Here is a 20,622-nt window from a genome sequence, read left to right as displayed (position 1 = left end):
CATGAAATTAAAAGACGCTTACTCCTTGGAAGGAAGGTTATGACCAACCTAGACAGCATATTAAAAAACAGAGACATTACTTTGTCAACAAAGGTCTTTCTGGTCAAGGCTATGGTTTTTCCAGTGGTCATGTATGGATGTGAGAGTTGAACTATAAATAATGCTGTGTGCCAAAGAATTGATGGTTTTGAACTGTGGTGTTGGAGAAGACTCTTGAGAGTCCCTTGGACTGCAAGGAGATCCTGAAAGAGATCAGTCCTGGGTGTTCATTAGAAGGACTGATGTTGAAGCTGAAACTCCAGTACTTTGGCCACCTGATGCGAAGAGCTGACTCATTGGAAAAGACCCTGATGCTGGGAAAGATTGAGGGCAGGAGGAGAAGGAGACAACAGAAGATGAGATGGTTGGATGGCATCACTGGCTTTCTGGACTTGGGTTTGGGTGGACTCCAGGAGTCAGTGATGGACGGGGAGGCCTGGCATGCTGCGGTCCATGACATCGCAAAGAGTCAGACATGACTGAGCGACTGAGCTGAACTGAATCACTAGAAATTGATAACAGGCAAGAAATCAGGGAAAGTCCTTACTGGGGCTCCTGGTGTCGCCAGAGGGAGCAAGAACAAGTAACAGGTTATTTGGCTTATTCCCAGAGAGGGAGGAGAGCTGGTTCCTTATGTGAGGGGAGGGTGGGGTCCAAGGGTCAGGCCCAAGGGGTGGCTGAGGTTGTTTGCCCACTCTTTTGGTGGTGCTGTGTGCAGGGTGCGTGCATAGTACCCTGCTTTTTCTCCTAGCTCTTTAAAAGTGGCAGCTGGGTTTTTAATCTTTTTGTATCTTGTCCATAAATTGCCCCAACTGTGCATGTGTACATGCACATAGCTATTTTTAGTCCCATACATTTTCTTTGTATTTTGTTTCTGGAGGAGATGTTTGTTCAGGTGTAAGTCTGCAGCAAAGGGTCCCAGGTCCCACTGACTATGCAGGACTGTATTAGGTAATTAACCAAAGGTCACTAAGTAACCAGTACTAGAACCAGGATTTGAGCCAAGAAAGTATGGCTACAGAGCCTGTAAGCTAAAGCTCAACACTTAATTGTCTCTCACTTTAATGTGCAAAATATTTAAATGGTGCTTTCTCTTTCCAATAATTTATAGTATTCCTAAGTATTTATCTTTAATCTATGTCAATATAGATCACTTATTTATAATTACATTTTCTAAGAGGAATGTGTCCCCATTCCAAGTTTACAGCAATTTTACTTTCTTTAGAATCTCTGGAATCTGTGTGCACATTCACTTGCCCTGATGTAACAATATATACATCCCACATATATAGATATTTAAGACTAACTCAGAAAGAGAGGGGGTGCTTCCCAGGTGGTGTTAGTGGTAAAGAGCCCACCTGCCAATTCAGGAGATGTAAGAGACACAGGTTTGATCCCTGGGTCGGGAAGATGCCCTGGAGGAGGCCATGGCAACCTGCTCCAGTACTCTTGCCTGGAGAATCCCATGGACAGAGGAGCCTCGCAGGCTACAGTCCATAAGTTCATAAAAAGTCAGACACGACTGGAACGACTTAGCACGTACACATGCAGAAAGAGGAAGACAGAGTAAGCACATTTTATGAAGTTCTTTAGGGCTATTGTTTTATTCAAGAGGGGAAATTAAATTCTCTATTACGTTCAAGTCTATTTACATCATTTAATAGAAAATGAAATAATTAGGTTTCCAGAAAGTTGCCAAGAAGATGGAAGCCAAGAAAATGAACATCCAGTTTTATTTCTGCATAAGAGTATAGACAACAAAGTATATACAACAGAAACCAGGTGTTAGATGGAAAAAGTGAGTTTAATATAAAGTTTAGTATAAAATTCAGCCTTATATATTTGACTCTGGGTTTATGGCTGCTCATGATTAGCTCAGGATACTTGATAAATGATTATTTTGTCAAAGAAAAAGATTATTTTTTTCTTCTTTAATTGGAGGGTACTTTACAATATTGTGGGTTTTACCAAAGAAAACGACTATTGAAATATGACAAAGAAAGATATTTTTACCACATGCTAAAAGGTTATCATGAGGGCAGAGAAACACAACTGCTGAGACACCATTGAATTTCTGAAGCTATTACTCTGGTTGTTCTAAAAGTTAGGAGCAACAACTGAAAACAGCTAAATAGTTCATTTAGTTCATGACGTTCAAAAGCAATTATAAAATAAGATTTTGATTCTATATTAAACATTAATATTTGGTTAATTTTCATGTTACTTATAACTTGTTTAATAAATATGTATTAACTTTACCATTCTCAGCAATTATTCAACCTCTGAGTAAGCAGAGAAGATTATAAAGATTTTTAAAGATACCTAAGTAAATCACATTGCACTAAATGGTGTTCCCCAAACTTGCCTGATCATTAAAATCACCTGGATTGCTTTTTTTCTATACAGGCTTTGAGTCCCATCCCAGACCTGCTAAGTCCTAAAAAGGTCTCTGTAAATCTATGCTTTAAGCAGTGGCTCCAAGTGATTTTTTATGATTGAAGAAGTCTAGGAAACACTAGTAAAAATAATCAATTTCAACTTGAAATCCTTCTTACATGATCAGCTCTTGAGTTTGAGTGTTTACACCATCTTTGGTGGGGGCAGTTTCTGGGACTATGGCGGCTTATGTGGAAAGTGAGGCTGCTAAATATTTTGACTTATGTTTTGACTGAAATAGCCAAATCAACTGAATCTCTGGAGTTCTGTAGTAGCACAAATACTAGAAGCTAATCATTTTATCCAACATGAAAGCAATGATTGCAAGAACTAATAATTTTTGTCATTTGTTTCTGTTATACTACACTACTAAAATTCAAACATATTAAATAATTTTACTAATATTTCATGATGATAAGGATTTTTTAAAATAAGTAACAAAATTAAAAGGCATTGAGTACTTTTAAATTCTATCCAAAATAATAGTTTAAGATTTTCTTTATTAAACATTTTCACCTTGTATCAATTTTTTTTTAATTGTAAAATTCTGGCTATTATATCCCCCAGAGTCCCAAATACCATATTCTCTCAGTTTAAAGTTAAATTAATTTTTCCATGGGAAAATATTCTTAACAAATTTTTATTGATCAAAAATTAGTACTACAACCAAAGCATTTCAAACCCATGTTTACTTTATACATATAAATTGCTGGTATAGTGTCATAGCTATAAACACTCTTGTTGAGCTCAAAATATATGAAAAATACCACAAATATCTGTAATTTGAGGGAGGGGAATAATTACAAATTGAATTTAATTATACCATTTTCCATATAAGGTTTTTCATGTATTTGAAATTTATAGGAAAATGATACTGCAAACTTACTCAATGATTATAAAAGTGATGTGAACATAGATGCCTCATCTGAGGTGTAAATGTATTTTTTATAAAGAAATACTTGGAAATAAAAGATATTATAAATCAAAGCCCTCTCATACACATAAACAAAAGGTTCTGTCCATTATCATTCTACCTAATTTAATAACTGCAAAACAGAGAGCTTTGGGCATCTTGAAAAGAAAACAGACAAGTGATTTTTTGCCTGCATGGAAGCAGCAGAACCTTGGGTTTGAGATGTGACACCCAGATAAGACATTAGTATTTCACTTAAAACAGAAAGCCATCTTGTTCCATTGTTTTATAAAATTTAAACGCACTGGGTTGTAGAACTATATATATCGCATCTCCCTTCTGTGACAACCACCAGGGCACCCATGAAAAGAAGACGTATCTCAGTAGGGTTTTCCTTGTAAAATATTTAAATGAAAAATTGAGCATGTTAAGGCTTTCACAATCATTCTTTTTCATCATACAATAAAATATTCATACAATGCAAAAGCACTGCAGTTGTTACAGCATTTTAATTTAAAAAAATAAACAATACAATGGTGATTTCTAAAAATGACATGCAATAGGATAAAGGAAATACCAAGAGAAAGAAAGGAAATTGTATTTTTAATCTCCTAGAATTTAATATTTAACAAAGCAACCCTTCACTTTTATTTCAAACAAAAGGCTTTTTTATTAGAGAAATCAAGACAAATGTAGTAGACACAGCACAGACTATTTACTTGTTTTATGGGTTCTCAGTTTGTAAAGTGGAATTATCACTTTTATTGCTTTAGCTCATCACATGACTATGTTTGCAAATCCAAAAGACTCCCCCATTAACTTCTTAGGAAGTAATTTGGATTGCTTATACAGTTGGCTGCTGGAACATTTGACTATAAGAATAGTTGTTGAAGATAACTCTACTAAAAGCTGAAAATATTATACCACAAAAATATTTTACAAGTTTCTCAAAGGAAGGTTTTCTATAGATATATTTTCTACCTTCTATATGGGTCCATGATATAGAGAAAGGCAACTGACTGAGCTCAAATATAAAGGGTATGTAAATTAAATTTATGCATCTATATAGGGTAAATATAACAAATATAATGAAATAATATATCATGAATATTTAAAGCAGCATAGGAACAAATCAATGCATATTTCAGTCTCCATAGGAGAAAGGCAAGTAACTCTTGGTCAAAGAAATTGGATTATGGGTAAATTAAGTTCATAGGTCACAATATAAATCAGAGAAAACTTGGTCTTCATTTCCTTTTTAAAACTCATTGGCACCACCTCTGGAGCATACCTCAAGTAAAGGCATTATTTGTTTTGACTAGAATTAGCAATTATTATAATATAATAATTTTATATTATTAGCAATTATTTATAATGTCCTTTCAAAGGCATTAGCATTCTTCCATTTAAGTATGAATGGATATATTTATTTCTCACACACTTGGCATTTTAAGAGAACTGTCAGTTATTTAGATATTTACATTTTGTTTCTAGAAATAATTTTCCCAGAACACACTATAGATGGGGATGATCCTTAACGCCTCATCAGTAAAACATACAAACAAGAGGCTACTGAAACACAGGGCTTGAGGTTGCCTTTGATGTCACTCAACTTTGTATTAAAATTAAATGTTAGAACTCTGCAGGAAATAAGCACACTGGGGGTGTGGGGTCACCCTCTGAGCCAGGGTCAAGAGGAATGGGAGTCAGCAGGAGTAACCAGATGTGAGAGCACCCCAGGCACCACCTCTCAGTTGGTGATCCAGCTCTCTGGCCCCACCTTGTCCCAGTCCGTGTGCTTGAATCGTGGTGCTCCCCATTGCCTTCCTGACTGACCTCCAGGGTTCCTGACCTTAGTTTGCCAACCTGGCTTTGCTCTGTGGTAAGCCTGACTTTGACCTGGCAATCTGATCCTAATGTTCTGCTCTGTTTCTGATCTGGCTTCCTGCTTGCTCTGTCTACAATATCCCTGTCTTAATCTCTCTATTTCTACAGCCAAATCTTTACTCTTGACCACTTGTGTTTGATGTTTTGGTATTTTTCTGATTTGGCCTATACTTTAGCCAGCCTATTCCACAAAAGAAGGAATGATGGTAGCTTGCTGCTGCTGCTAAGTCACTTCAGTCGTGTCGGACTCTGTGCGACCCCATAGACGGCAGCCCACCAGGCACCCTCGTCCCTGGGATTCTCCAGGCAAGAACACTGGAGTGGGTTGCCATTTCCTTCTTCAATGCGTGAAAGTGAAGTCACTCAGTCGTGTCCAACTCTTCGCGATGGACTGCAGCCCACCAGGCTCCTCCGCCCATGGGATTTTCCAGACAAGAGTACTGGACTGGGTTGCCATTGCCTTCTCTGGATGGTAGCTTATCCCATCACAAATTTTAGATTCCATTGGTATATCAAGGGTTCTAGATTCTTAAATTATATGTAAGCCATATATCTTTATATACTATATATGTGTATACATATATGTGTGTGTGTCATCAGTAAATTGAAGATATCAAGAAGAGTTAAATTTTGAAGAATGATTTACTTTCAGAATCTACTAAGCCTGATAGAATCAACTGTGTATTTTCAAAACATGTAACAGCTTTCTTTTATTTATCTTAAGGCAGTTGGCTTAAAACTCAACATTCAGAAAACTAAGATCATAGCATCCGATCCCATTACTTCATGGCAAATAGATGGGGAAACAGTGGCTGACTTTATTTTGGGGAGTTCCAAAATCATTGCAGATGGTGATTGCAGCCATGAAACTAAAAGTCACTTACTCTTGGAAGGAAAGTTATGACCAACCTAGACAGCATATTAAAAAGCAGAGACATTACTTTGCCAACAAAGGTCCGTCTAGTCAAAGCTTTGGTCTTTCCAGTAGTCATGTATGGATGTGAGAGTTGGACTATAAAGAAAGCTGAGAGCTAAAGAATTGATGCTTTTGAACTGTGGTGTTGGAGAAGGCTCTTGAGACTCCTTTGGCCTGCAAGGAGATCCAACCAGTCCATCCTAAAGAAAATCAGTCCTGAATATTCATTGGAAGGACTGATGCTGAAGCTGAAACTCCAATACTTTGGCTTCCTGATGCAAATAACTGACTCATTTGGAAAGACCCTGATGCTCGGAAAGATTGAAGGCAGGAGGAGAAGGGGACAACAGAGGATGAGATGGTTGGATGGCATCACTGACTCGATGGACATGAGTTTGAGTAAGCTCTGAGAGTTGGTGATGGACAGGGAAGCCTGGCATACTGCAGTCAGTGGGGTAGCAAAGAGTCGGACATGACTGAGTGACTGAACTTAACTGAACCAAACTACCAGATGTGTATAAAAAGACAAAGTAGAAATTTCCTTTCTAATAAACAAATAGATATAATAAAACTTCATTTCACGTGGCATCCTTTTTGGAAATATGATGTGGGATGAAGGTGTCACACTGTGAAATTTTAATTAAAGCCTGGATAAAATCCCAGTGCTTGGCCAAAAATTATAATTAATCTGACTTTGCATTTCCATCGAAGTTTGTGATGCAGTATAACTGCAAATAAAAGTTTAATACACATCATTAAAAAATTTCCACTTGTGGTTAAGTAACTGAACTGGGTAACTCTTTACTATCATCACATGAAACTGTAGTGTGCAGAGTAAATCAACTAAGACCTACAAGAAATCAGTCAGCAAGCTCCAGTGCATATTCAGCACTCGCAAGAATAAAAATTATTTATACTCATAAATCCCCATGTATGTTCATAAAACCAATTAAACATCACATATTCCAGCACTTTCTGAGAAGTATTTTATAAACAACTGCAGTTTAAAGGAGCTGACAAAATATGAAGTCCAGAAACGATGTTTAAATCAAATGAGTTATTGTGCATCTTTTTGACAGATCTTGGTTCAGAAAATTCAGGACCCCAAACTGTGTGTCCTGATTATCCTGCTGGCCCACATGTACAAGTCTGGGAGCCCAATCACAGACAAATAAACAGGATGGAAAACTGAGGGTGATTTCAGAACCACTCTGAAGTATATTCTGAATACTTGCTTGCAGGCTAGATAAGGATGGAAATTCTGTGAGAAAATAATATCCACCGTCATTCTAATAAAATGGTCATGTTTTGAAGTACTCATCAAGAAACAAGTGTGGATTTCAGTGAACCTCATTCCAGTTTCTAACTCTTTGAAAATCAAATTATATCTTCACCTCTTTCAACCCTTTAATTCCTTCTGAAAACAAAAGCTCCCACAAATCTTGGAATGCCAATTATTTAAAGTGTCTTCTTTACAGGAGCAAATCACCACATTTTACCGTGATGGGAAAAGAAGATGCAGTGAGATGCCTCTCACAGGAAACAGGAACCATTATCAGACAAGAAGAAGAGGGTTAGTAGATTCTCTGCCTTCAACCAGGTAAACACTTACTCGAGTGTCTTAACTAGAGTAGAAGCTTAATCTATCTTTTCTTTAATAGTTTGCTGCTGCTGCTGTCGCTGCTAAGTCGCTTCAGTCGTGTCCGACTCTGTGTGACCCCATAGACGGCAGCCCACCAGGCTCCCTCATCCCTGGGATTCTCCAGGCAAGAACACTGGAGTGGGTTGCCACTAATAGTTTGACTTAATCCCAAATGGAATTACAGTGTTTGTATAAGAAGAAACAAAGCAAAAAGGAAGGAACCAAAAATGGAGCTACAAACCAAAAGATGATTCCCTCACGATAAAAATCATCTGGTGTTATTTTTCTGCCCCCACCCCCGCCCCCATCTCCTGACCGCTTGGCCTGAGCCGCCTAGAGCTGCAAGTGGAATACTCAGGGGGGCGCCCTAACCCTCTCTCCAGTGCAACCAAGGGAACAGAGCCTTAGCCCCAGCCTGACTTAAGACGTACAATCTTCAAAACATACAGCGCTGGGGCTACATGCTGCACCTGGAAACAGTCTGGCTGAAGCAGCATTTGAAAGGCTGATGGAGAAGCTGGAGGCGGCAGAAGCTGCTGTGACATTTGTATGAACGGCCATGTTATAAATTTGAGAATGTGCACCGTCCTTTATGGGACGGCTCTATAGTTTCTAAGAGCACCAAAGACCTGTTCCAGTCAACACAGAAACCTTCCCCTCAGACATCAAACACAGAAAATCCCATGGCTAGTGTTTCCAGGCTCAAAACCTGTCTAGGAATTAGAGACTATTTAATGAAACAAGTAACTTAGAGGCAGATGAAAAAAGCGATGTTCCAAATTGTAGAGAGGAGTGCTATGTCTACATATGAAACTAGTGAAGAATCACAATGGTCCTATCATTTATTTAGCATCATATATCTAAGAAACCTCGGGGTTTCTATTGATTTTTATTCTTCTTTACAGTTGTTTTCATATCTGAAGAAACACCCTTTTAAACCTCTACCTGGATAAAAACAAAACAAAACAAACAAAAAAAGAACCTGGACTTGGTACCCTTTGAAAACTGAGCTAGACTGAAAAGAATGAAACCATGCTGTTGGTCACCTCCCTGGTCTCCACCAGCGCTGTTTACTTTAAACCAGCCTGTCTCAGATAAGCAGCTGTGTAGACCTTCTAACCCCTGAGGGAGGTAGAATCTCTCATTCTTTTAAAGCATTTCCATTTTCTACTGTTTTGTACCACTGTTGTAACTCTTCTCTCTCAACTAAAATCAGTCTTTTCTCCCCACTGATTTCAATAAGAAGTGAGCAGGAGTAAAAATTACTGCTTGACTAGTAAACCTGAAGTTAAACAGCCTTCTGGGAAAATTAAAAAAAAAAATGTCATTTAGAACAGTAAGCTGGAAAAACTGAAGAACTGAGGGAAATTGTAGAGTAACTACAATTAATCTGAATAAGGCAACTTTCTCTAGGCTTTTCTTTCCTCCTTTTTCTAAAAAGAGAGATAAAGAAGGTTTTTTAATACAATGTGTCAGCCACACTTCATTTTCCTCCATATCACAATGGAGAGATTTTTTATATTAGCAGAAACATCTAAGCTGCAAAAATATATATATTGTAGCTCTTTGGTTATGGTTAGAGACATTTTAAAAGAAATCTTTAATAACATGATGCCCATTTTGATCTGAATTTTAAACACTAATATGTAGGAATAAGTATAGAAGTACCCAATCAACAAATAATCCCTGCTTTTCCACCTATTTTTCATAGGACTGTAGAGTTTATATTCTACCTGTATTTACCTCAAACATTTTCAGCTTATTTGGTGACTAGTAACTACTATTTAAATGTAAGTCCAACCGCTAATTGCAGTCTATAAATAAATTTAAGAAGGAAAAGTATTACTTCTTTAATAGATAGAACAGTAGAGGTAAAGAGACTTTTTGATGGGAACAGCAGAAATGTTTTTGCAAAAATAAATATATATCTATATCTCAATAATACAATTTATGACTGGGTATTCTAACAGGTAGGTTACAAACTACAGGTGAACCAAATGAGCATAGGGACTTCAGTCTTAATTCTGGCCATCACCTAAGTGAGTGATCAAGTCTGAACCTTTCAGAGAGAACTACTTTTTTTCTAAATACCTTCCTACTTAGCAGCCTAAAGGGACCTGTCACATCAGTAACACCTTCTATGCGCTGTCGCGTCCCAGCTTGAACACACTAAACTCGAGGGCCTTTGAAATCTTTAAAGCCAATCACACATAAGACAGATTCTATATTGCAGGGCTGGCTGGCTACACTTCAGCACAAAACAATATTTCAAGCTTTCTGATATACATGTGTCACCTCTTTGTGACAAATAGCTGGTATTAATTAGGCACTAGACTTGGTGAGATTGCTGTTATTAACTGAGAGAAGATGGGTTGGATTTAATTGTGTGTGACATCAAAGTCAAGTGACTGATATTTCAAGCATCATTTAAAATGTTTGATATTGAAGTCATTGTATTCACATAAAGACTGTCTAAAAATATAAAGGAGACTGATGAGAAAAGAACTGAAATGCATTTGTACATCTATCTTATGAAGTATATTTGATGTCACTGTACTCATATTTTCAATCCACATATGTAATATTTGTTTAGCTGCATAAAATTTTCATTTCATAATAGACATTAAAGTTCTCCAAATTAACACTGAACCGAACATGGTCTGTTTATAGTTGTAAGTGCTCTTAAAAAGACAGGCTATCAATTTGTTTAAAATGTGTTTTAATGTAAACAAAAATAGAATAAGGACATAGAGAAAAATTATTTTAATAAAATATTATATTATCTATAAATGACCACTAGGAATAATTAAAATAACTAGTAAGCACTTGAAATTTTTAAAATAAAGCTTTATCAAGATTTTTATAAAGAAAGCAATTATGCTATCTTAAAAGTAAACTGAAACACTATCACTGAAATTATTTAATAATGGCCAGCATTTCCTGTTATGTTAATGCCTGAAAATGTAGGAAACATTGTAAGTCAAGATCAATCCAATAAATCCAATTAGTTAAAGGAAGGATGTTCTAATATAAAAATAGTATAATAGTTTGTTTAATTACTTTCAGAGAAAATATTAAGATATTTATTTGACAATTGAAAAAATACACAAGACAATTACATCTGCTTAATTGAAATGTAATATGTTGTAACAAAATACCCCTTGGGTATTGTTTTAAGGACAGAAATACAATTCACGATAGCCAAAAGTTAATGTTTTCTAACATATCACCAAATGCTCTAAAAAAGCTGAGGAAAGATACCCAAATATAAAAATGTCAGAGTTAAGTAAACAGTGTGAAATCATTGTATTTGAATATTCTTTACATTTTTATTCTTGATCTTTTTTAACCATATAGATACATTCTTATGAAAATTTAGTCAAAAAAGTATGCTTACATTTTTTAACCACATTCTGGTTTTGTATTATGTAATTTCCCCTTTATTCTTACTTAAAATATTGTGAATTACTTATGAAAATAATCATGACAAATCATTTGATTTTTTTACATATTTGACTAATGATCAAAATATAGCTTCAGGAAAAAATAGATTGATTCTTAAAATAGAATTACTAAAATTTGATCTTTAAAATTACTTCTATCCCCTCAAAATTTAATATTTTAAGGTGATTATGAGCCCTAATTCTATAGACAAATGGTAAGATAAGTGAGGTACCTATGCATATCTGTCAATTTACATACAGTAAGTTCCAAATATAATTAGGAGGAAATCCATAACATTTGCTTTCTACGTACCCGATTAAAAAATTGTAATTTAAAGACCAACTTCACTAGACCCATAGACCTAAAAGACTTGTTTAAATAATTTAAACTTTATGCCTCAAAATTCAAAACTTTTTAAGAATATTAAGATGAAAAGTAAGCCATCTGTTTAAAATTATTCATTACCAATTATTTCTTTGACTTTCTAAACTTATCATATGCAAAAAAAAAAGAATTCTGTGTTCTGTATCTCTGTCTCTTACATTTGGCCTTCAAATGAGTTGACTTTAAAGTTATATCCAACTTAGTATACTTACTTCAAATGGTATTTGTAAATTGTAGAGAAGTAAACATTTGAGTAAAAATTATTAGTAGTATAAAAATCATAGAACTAATGTCCTCTTTATAAAAGTATCTGGCTTTTCAGTACAAGGACACTGTTGTTAACAGAATGAATCAGACTCAATAATTATGCTCTGGATCCATCATAGGCAACACTTTGTACTAAATAACAATTATGATGACTTATTTTACCAATCATATTATTGTTTACAAAGTATTTTTGTTTTACTTTTCTAATATTTACAATAAGCTAAGGCAAATGGCTGTATATTGTCACCCTGTTTATTTAACTTATATGCCAAGTACATCATGAGAAACGCTGGACTGGAAGAAACACAAGCTGGAATCAAGATTGCCAGGAGAAATATCAATAACCTCAGATATGCAGATGACACCACCCTTATGGCAGAAAGTGAAGAGGAACTAAAAAGCCTCTTGATGAAAGTGAAAGTGGAAAGTGAAAAAGTTGGCTTAAAGCTCAACATTCAGAAAACAAAGATCATGGCATCCGGTCCCATCACTTCATGGGAAATAGAAGGGGAAACAGTGGAAACAGTGTCAGACTTTATTTTTCTGGGCTCCAAAATCACTACAGATGGTGACTGCAGCCATGAAATTAAAAGACGCTTACTCCTTGAAGGAAAGTTATGACCAACCTAGATAGCATATTCAAAAGCAGAGACATTATTTTGCCAACAAAGGTTCATCTAGTCAAGGCTATGGTTTTTCCTGTGGTCATGTATGGATGTGAGAGTTGGACTGTGAAGAAGGCTGAGCACCGAAGAATTGATGCTCTTGAACTGTGGTGTTGGAGAAGACTCTTGAGAGTCCCTTGGACTGCAAGGAGATCCAACCAGTCCATTCTAAAGGATATCAGCCCTGGGATTTCTTTGGAAGGAATGATGCTAAAGCTGAAACTCCAGTACTTTGGCCACCTCATGTGAAGAGTTAACTCATTGGAAAAGACTCTGATGCTGGGAGGGATTGGGGGCAGGAGGAGAAGGGGATGACAGAGGATGAGATGGCTGGATGGCATCACTGACTAGATGGACGTGAGTCTGAGTGAACTCCGGGAGTTGGTGATGGACAGGGAGGCCTGGCCTGCTGCAATTCATGGGGTCGCAAAGAGTCCGACACGACTGAGCGACTGATCTGATCTGATCTGAAGGCATATGGCCTTTTCTTTGTTCCTTTGCACTCTACCATATCGTTATTTGTTAGATGAATGATTGACTAAATTATGTGAAAGTATTAAAGAGAAATGATTGTTTAAAATGAATCAATCCCAGATCAACTCATTTCAAACAGGACCCTCAGAATTTAACCAGAGAAGTACTTAATGTTGAGGCCACCTGACATCATGAGGTTTCAATGTAGCAGGTAAACTAGGATTAGAGGACTTTCCTGATGCTGGGAAAGAATGAGGGCAGGAGGAGAAGGCGATGACAGAGGATGAAATGATTGGATGGCATCATCGACTCAATGGGCATGAATTTGAGCACTCTGGGAGATGGTAAAGGATAGGGAAGCCTGGCATGTGACAGTTCGTGGGGTTGCAGTCAGACACGACTGAGCAACTGAAGTGCAACCAGCATAACCACATCCTTCCAATCTGACAGTAGTCTCCTATTTCCATGTGTGCAGAGTAGGTCCAGATCTAATGTGACTGCTTGCTTTTTTCCCCTTCCATCTTTCCCAGTGTATGTCGCCGGTTTTCCCTATCAATAGTGGATTAGAGAACATTGCTAAGGAAACTATATTAACAAGCTTGATTCATCTGTGAGAATAAGCATACCCCTAGATCTGCCAGGAAGGAACAAACAGAACCTTGTGCACACCAGGACCCAGGAGAAAGGAACAGTGACCCCACAAGAGACTGACCCAAACCTGCCCATGAGTGTCCAAGAGTCTCTGGAAGAGGCATGGGACAGCGGTGGCCTGCTTCAGGGTTAGGGCCAATGAGTGTAAGCAGTGCCTGAATGTGACCTTTTGAAGAAGGTCTCCATTATCTTCATTACCTCCACCATAGTTTGACCTCAGGTCAAAAAACAGTGAGAGAACACAGGCCCGCCCATCAACAGAAAGTTGGATTAAAGATTTACTGAGCATGGCCCTCTGATCAGAACAAGACCCAGTTTCTCCTCTGTCAGCCTCTCCCATCAAGAAGCTTCCATAAGCCTCTTATCTTTTACCATCAGAGGACAGACAGACTGAAAACCAAAATCACAGAAAACTAACCAATCTGATGACATGGTCCACAGCCTTGTCTAACTCAGTGAAACTATAAGCCATGCTGTGGAGGGCCACCCAAGACTGACGGGTCATGGTGGAGAATTCTGACAAAACATGATCCACTGGAGAAGGGAATGGCAAACCACTTCAGTATTCTTGCTTTGAGAACTCCATGAAAAGTATGGAAATGCAAAAAGATAGGACACTGAAAGATGACTCCCCAGGTAGGTAGGTGCCCAATATGCTACTGGAGATCAGTGGAGAAATAACTCCAGACAGAATGAAGAGATGGAGTCAAAGCAAAAACAACACTCAGTTATGGATGTGACTGGTGATGAAAGCAAGGTCTGATGCTGTAGAGAGCAATATTTCATAGGACCCTGTAATATTAGGTCCATGAATCAAGGCAAATTCGAAGTTCTCAAACAGGAGATGGAAAGAGTGAACATCAACATTTTAAGAATCAGCGAACTAAAATGGACTGGAATGGGTGAATTTAACTCAGATGACCATTATGTCTACTACTATGGGCAACAATTCCTTAGAAGAAATGGAGTAGCCATCATGGTCAACAAAAGAGTCTGAATGCAGTGCTTGGATGCAATCTCAAAAACGACAGAATGATCTCTGTTCATTTCCAAGGCAAGCAATTCAATATCACAGTAATCCAAGTCTATGCTCTGACCAAAATACTGAAGAAGTTGAAGTTGAACAGTTTTACGAAGACTTACAGGACATTCTAGAACTTAACACCCTAAAAAGATGTCATTAGAGTGGACTGGAATGCAAAAGTAGGAAGTCAAGAAATACCTGGAGAAATGGGCAAATTTGGCTTTGGAGTACAGAATGAAGCAGGGCAAAGACTATCAGAGTTTTGCCAAGAGAATGCAATGGTCATAGCAAAAACCCTCTTCCAACAACACAAGAGAAGACTCTACACATGGACATCACCACATGGTCATACCAAAATAAGATTGATTATATTCCTTGCAGTCAAAGATGGACAAGCTCTGTATAATCAGCATAAAACAAGACTGGGAGCTGACTGTGGCTCAGATGATGAACTCCTTACTGCCAAATTCAGACTTCAGTTGAAGAAAGTAGGGGAAAACCACTAGGCCATTCAGGTATGACCTAAATCAAATACCTTACAACTGTACATTGGAAGTGACAAATAGATTCAAGGGATCAGATCTGATAGTGTGCTTGAAGAACTATGGACATAGGTTCATGACATTGTACAGGAGGCAGTAATCAAGACCATCCTCAAGAGAAAGAAATGCAAAAAAGCAAACTGGTTGTCTGAGGAGGCCTTATAAACACCTACGAAAAGAAGAGAGGCAAAAGATAAAGGAGGAAAGGAAAGATATAAGCATCTGAATGCAGAGATCCAAAGAAGAGCAAGGAGAGATTAAAAAAAAAAAAAGCCTTCCTCAGTGATCAATGCAAAGAAATAGAGGAAAATAATAGAATGGGAAAGACTAGAGATCTTGTCAAGAAAATTCGAGATACTAAAAGAACTTTTCATGCAAAGATGGGCACAATAAAGGACAGAAATGGAATGGACCTAATAGAAGCAGAAGATATTAAGAAGAGGTGGCAAGAATACACAGAAGAACTGTACAAAGAAGATATTCATGACCCAGATAACCATGATGGTGTGATCACTCACCTAGAGCCAGATATCCTGGAAGGTTAAGTCAAGTGGGCCTTAGGAAGCATCACTATGAACAAAGCTAGTGGAGGTGATGGAATCCCAATTGAGCTATATCAAATCCTGAAAGATGATGCTGTGAAAGTGCTGCACTCAATATGCCAGCACATTTGGAAAACTCGTCAGTGGCCACAGGACTGGAAAAGTTCAGTTTTCATTCCAATCCCAAAGAAAGGCAATGCCAAAGAATGCTCAAACTACCACACAATTGCACTCACCTCACACGCTAGTAAAGTACTGCTCTAAATTCCCCAAGCCAAGCTTCAACAGTACGTGAACTGTAAACTTCCAGATGTTCAAGCTGGATTTAGAAAAGACAGAGGAACCAGAGATTAAATTGCCAACATCCACTGGATCATCGAAAAAGCAAGAAAGTTCCAGAAAAACATCTATTTCTGCTTTATTGACTACACCTTTGATGTGTGGATCACAACAAACTGTGGAAAATTCTTCAAGAGATGGGAATACCAAACGACCTGAACTGCCTCCTAAGAAATCTGTATGCAGGTCAAGAAGCAACAGTTAGAACTGGACATAGAACAACAGACTGGTTCCAAATTGGGAAAGGAGTATGTCAATACTGTATAATGTCACCCTGCTTATTTAACTTATATGCAGAGTACATCATGAGAAATGCTGGACTGGTTGAAGTACAAGCTGAAATCAAGATTGCTGGGAGAAATATCAATAACCTCAGATATGCAGATAACACCACCTTTATGGCAGAAAGTGAAGAAGAACTAAAGAGCCTCTTGTTGAAAGTGAAAGAGGAGAGTGAAAAAGTTGGTTTAAAGTTCAACATTCAGAAAACTAAGACCATAGCATCTGGTCCCATCACTTCATGGCAAATAGATGGGGAAATAGTGGAAACGGTGGCTGACTTTATTTGGGGGGCTCCAAAATCACTGCAGATGGTGACTGCAACCATGAAATTAAAAGACTCTTGCTCCTTGGAAGGAAAGTTATGACCAACCTATACAGCATATTCAAAAGCAGAGACATTACTTTGCCCACAAATGTCCCTCTAGTCAAAGCTATGGTTTTTTCCAGTAGTCATACATGGATGTGAGAGTTGAACTGTAAAGAAAGCTGAGGGCTGAAGACTTGATGCTTTTGAACTGTGGTGTTGAAGAAGACTCTTGAGAGTTCCTTGAATAGCAAGGAAATCCAACCAATCCATCCTAAAGGAAATCAGTCTGGAATATTCATTGGAAGGATTGATGCTGAAGCTGAAACTCCAATACTTGGCCACCTGATGCGAAGAACTGACTCATTGGAAAAGACCCTGATACTGGGAAAGATTGAAGGCAGGAGGAGAAGGGGACAACAGAGGATGAGATGGCTGGATGTCATCGCCGACTCAATGGACATGAGTTTGAGTGAACTCCGGGAGTTGGTAATGGACAGAGAGGCCTGGCATGCTGCAGTCCATGAGATCGCAAAGAGTCAGACATGACTGAGCAACTGAACTGAACTGAGATCTGTCAGTTCTTTTGTGAATTTGTTTTCCTAGTCATATTAAGAGACAGGTAGTTGGATTGGCCAACTTTATCCCACTGTTAGATGGATAGATAGATTTCTGAAATAAAACATAAAAACCTATGGGGTTGGAAACTGATCAAGGAGAAGTGCAAGCCTGGTCACTCAGAGGCAGTAGAAACTCAGGGCTTTTCCTCTCAACCTTCACCTGGACCAATCATTCTAACTGGCCCAGTTCCCCACTCTCCCCTCATCTGTAGAAGGTTTATAAATTCTGTGGTAATAAAGACTTTTTCATTATTGTATCCCTAGCTTCTAGAACAGAAACTATCACAGAGTAGATGCTTAATAAAGATTTTTTTTTTCTTAGCCTCTTAAAAGCTCTACATGGGTGGGCTTAAGTAATAATTTCTGACACAGAAACAATCCAATCAATATGGAGCCCTGGGATCTGGGTGAACCTAAGTCCTGTACCTCCTACTCCTAGCTGGCCTCTAAATTTAATTATATAACTTTAAAGATAAATATTTTTCATGATAGTATATCATTATACTAAGACAAAGTTTTTTTTTTTTTTTTCCACTTAGAAATTTTAAGAATGAGCCACCATAATATTCTTGACATATAGCAAAACACATATTGGGCACACATTAGCTTTAGCCTTCATAGTTTATTTATATTAACTAAGAATCTGATTATAAAATTAAGATTGTCTCCTTTTGAGAGCTTAAATCCAGAATGTACAATAGACAGCTTAAAGTTAAGAACCTATAGTCAGAGAAAGAGAGACTTAAAAATCATAAGAGTGTACTCCTTGACTATGCTGAGATATTAAGAATATTCTATGATTCAGAAAAATGCAAAATAAAGCCATGTGGCCAAGGAAAGAAGAGCATTATTAGTTTATTGCACAGGAGGCATTCATGAGGTTTGATGTTTGATGTATGCGTGTCTAAAGCATCTGCCTTAAAATTTTTATCACATAATTATATAAAACAAACTATTATGCTTGGTAATAGGTATACTGGTGATCATAACATCTTGCAGTGACTACAGCATAAGAACATTCAGATAATATATTCAGAATGAAATCTAAAATACTAAAAGAAAAAGTATCAAGTAACACATAATATTTTCCATATGAACAAACTGAGGTTTTAGAAATGCTCCTAAATTTCAAAGTCTTATTTTCAGGTTAACAGATTCACAAATAGATACATATACTCACACACAAGCAAACATATAAATCAGGCAATTTATACAAAGTAACTGATTGGAGATTATAGAAAACTTCTAAGTCATGCGTTTCAAGAAGTTTATGTCTATACACATATATGTACAACACATATAAACTCTAGCACACACTCACAAATTCAAATTAGCTTCATTTGTGGATGTGTGGGAGGAGGAGGATAGTAAAATTCATCCAGGATCCAGATGTTAGGCAATTTATTGACTTAATGCAGATAACTACTTATCTGTCACAGCCTTAAGAGATTCCAAAAAGTTGTTTTTTCCAATCCTATTGAAATATTTTGGTTTCTTCTTGTGAAAGTGAAAGTTGCTCAGTCATGTCCAACTCTTTGTAACCACATGTACTATACAGTCCGTGGAATTCTCCAGGCCAGAATATTGGAGTGGGTAGCCGTTCCCTTCTCCAGGGAATCGTCCCAATCCAGGGATCAAACCCAGGTCTCCCACATTGCAGGTGGATTCTTTACCAGCTGAGTCATTAGTGAAGCCCAAGAATACTGGAGTGGGTAGCCTTCTTAGTGTGTTTTAAAAAATATTTTAAATGACAATGTTTTCTAGTCATGAAAGTAATACCCACTAGATGCATTAAACTTAGAATATACAGAGAAGCACCAAAAAGGTCAAAACCACTGAAAAACATCAGACACAAAAAAAGATAGCAGGATAAAAAGAATAATGGATCTTTAAAAAAAAAAAAAAAGCTGAAAAGAATGAACAAAATGGCAAGAATAAGTCCTGGCCTTATCTATCAATAATTACTATAAGTGGATGAAATTCTCCAATCAAAAGACATGGATATAGAATGGACAAAGAAACAGCAATCAGAGCAGAAAAAGAAATAAAAGGGATCCAAATTGGAAAAGAAGAAGTAAAACTCTCATTATTTGCAGATGACATGATCCTCTACATAGAAAACCCTAAAGATTCCACCAGAAAATTACTAGAAATAATCAATGACTATAGTAAAGTTGCAGGATATAAAATCAACACACAGAAATCCCTTGCATTCCTATACACTAATAATGAGAAAACAGAAAGAGAAATTAAGGAAACAATTCCATTCACCATTGCAACGGAAAGAATAAAATACTTAGGAATATATCTACCTAAAGAAACTAAAGACCTATATATAGAAAACTATAAAACACTGGTGAAAGAAATCAAAGAAGACACTAATAGATGGAGAAATATACCATGTTCATGGATTGGAAGAATCAATATAGTGAAAATGAGTATATCAATATAGTGAAAATGAGTATACTACCCAAAACAATTTATAGATTCAACGCAATCCCTATCAAGCTACCAACAGTATTCTTCACAGAGCTAGAACAAATAATTTCACAATTTGTATGGAAATACAAAAAACCTCGAATAGCCAAAGCAATCTTGAGAAAGAAGAATGGAACTGGAGGAATCAACCTACCTGACTTCAGGCTCTACTACAAAGCCACAGTTATCAAGACAGTATGGTACTGGCACAAAGACAGAAATATAGATCAATGGAATAAAATAGAAAGCCCAGAGATAAATCCACGCACATATGGACACCTTATCTTTGACAAAGGAGGCAAGAATATACAGTGGATTAAAGACAATCTCTTTAACAAGTGGTGCTGGGAAATCTGGTCAACCACTTGTAAAAGAATGAAACTAGACCACTTTCTAACACCATACACAAAAATAAACTCAAAATGGATTAAAGATCTCAAGGTAAGACCAGAAACTATAAAACTCCTAGAGGAGGACATAGGCAAAACACTCTCTGACATACATCATAGCAGGATCCTCTAGGACCCACCTCCCAGAATATTGGAAATAAAAGCAAAAATAAACAAATGGGACCTAACTAACCTTAAAAGCTTCTGCACATCAAAGGAAACTATTAGCAAGGTGAAAAGACAGCCTTCAGAATGGGAGAAAATAATAGCAAATGAAGCAACTGACAAACAACTAATCTCAAAAATATACAAGCAACTCCTACAGCTCAACTCCAGAAAAATAAACGACCCAATCAAAAAATGGGCCAAAGAACTAAATAGACA

This window comes from Bos indicus, chromosome 1 (assembly GCF_029378745.1).
Source record: "Bos indicus isolate NIAB-ARS_2022 breed Sahiwal x Tharparkar chromosome 1, NIAB-ARS_B.indTharparkar_mat_pri_1.0, whole genome shotgun sequence".
Lineage (NCBI taxonomy): Eukaryota > Metazoa > Chordata > Mammalia > Artiodactyla > Bovidae > Bos > Bos indicus.
This window is presented reverse-complemented; position numbering follows the sequence as displayed.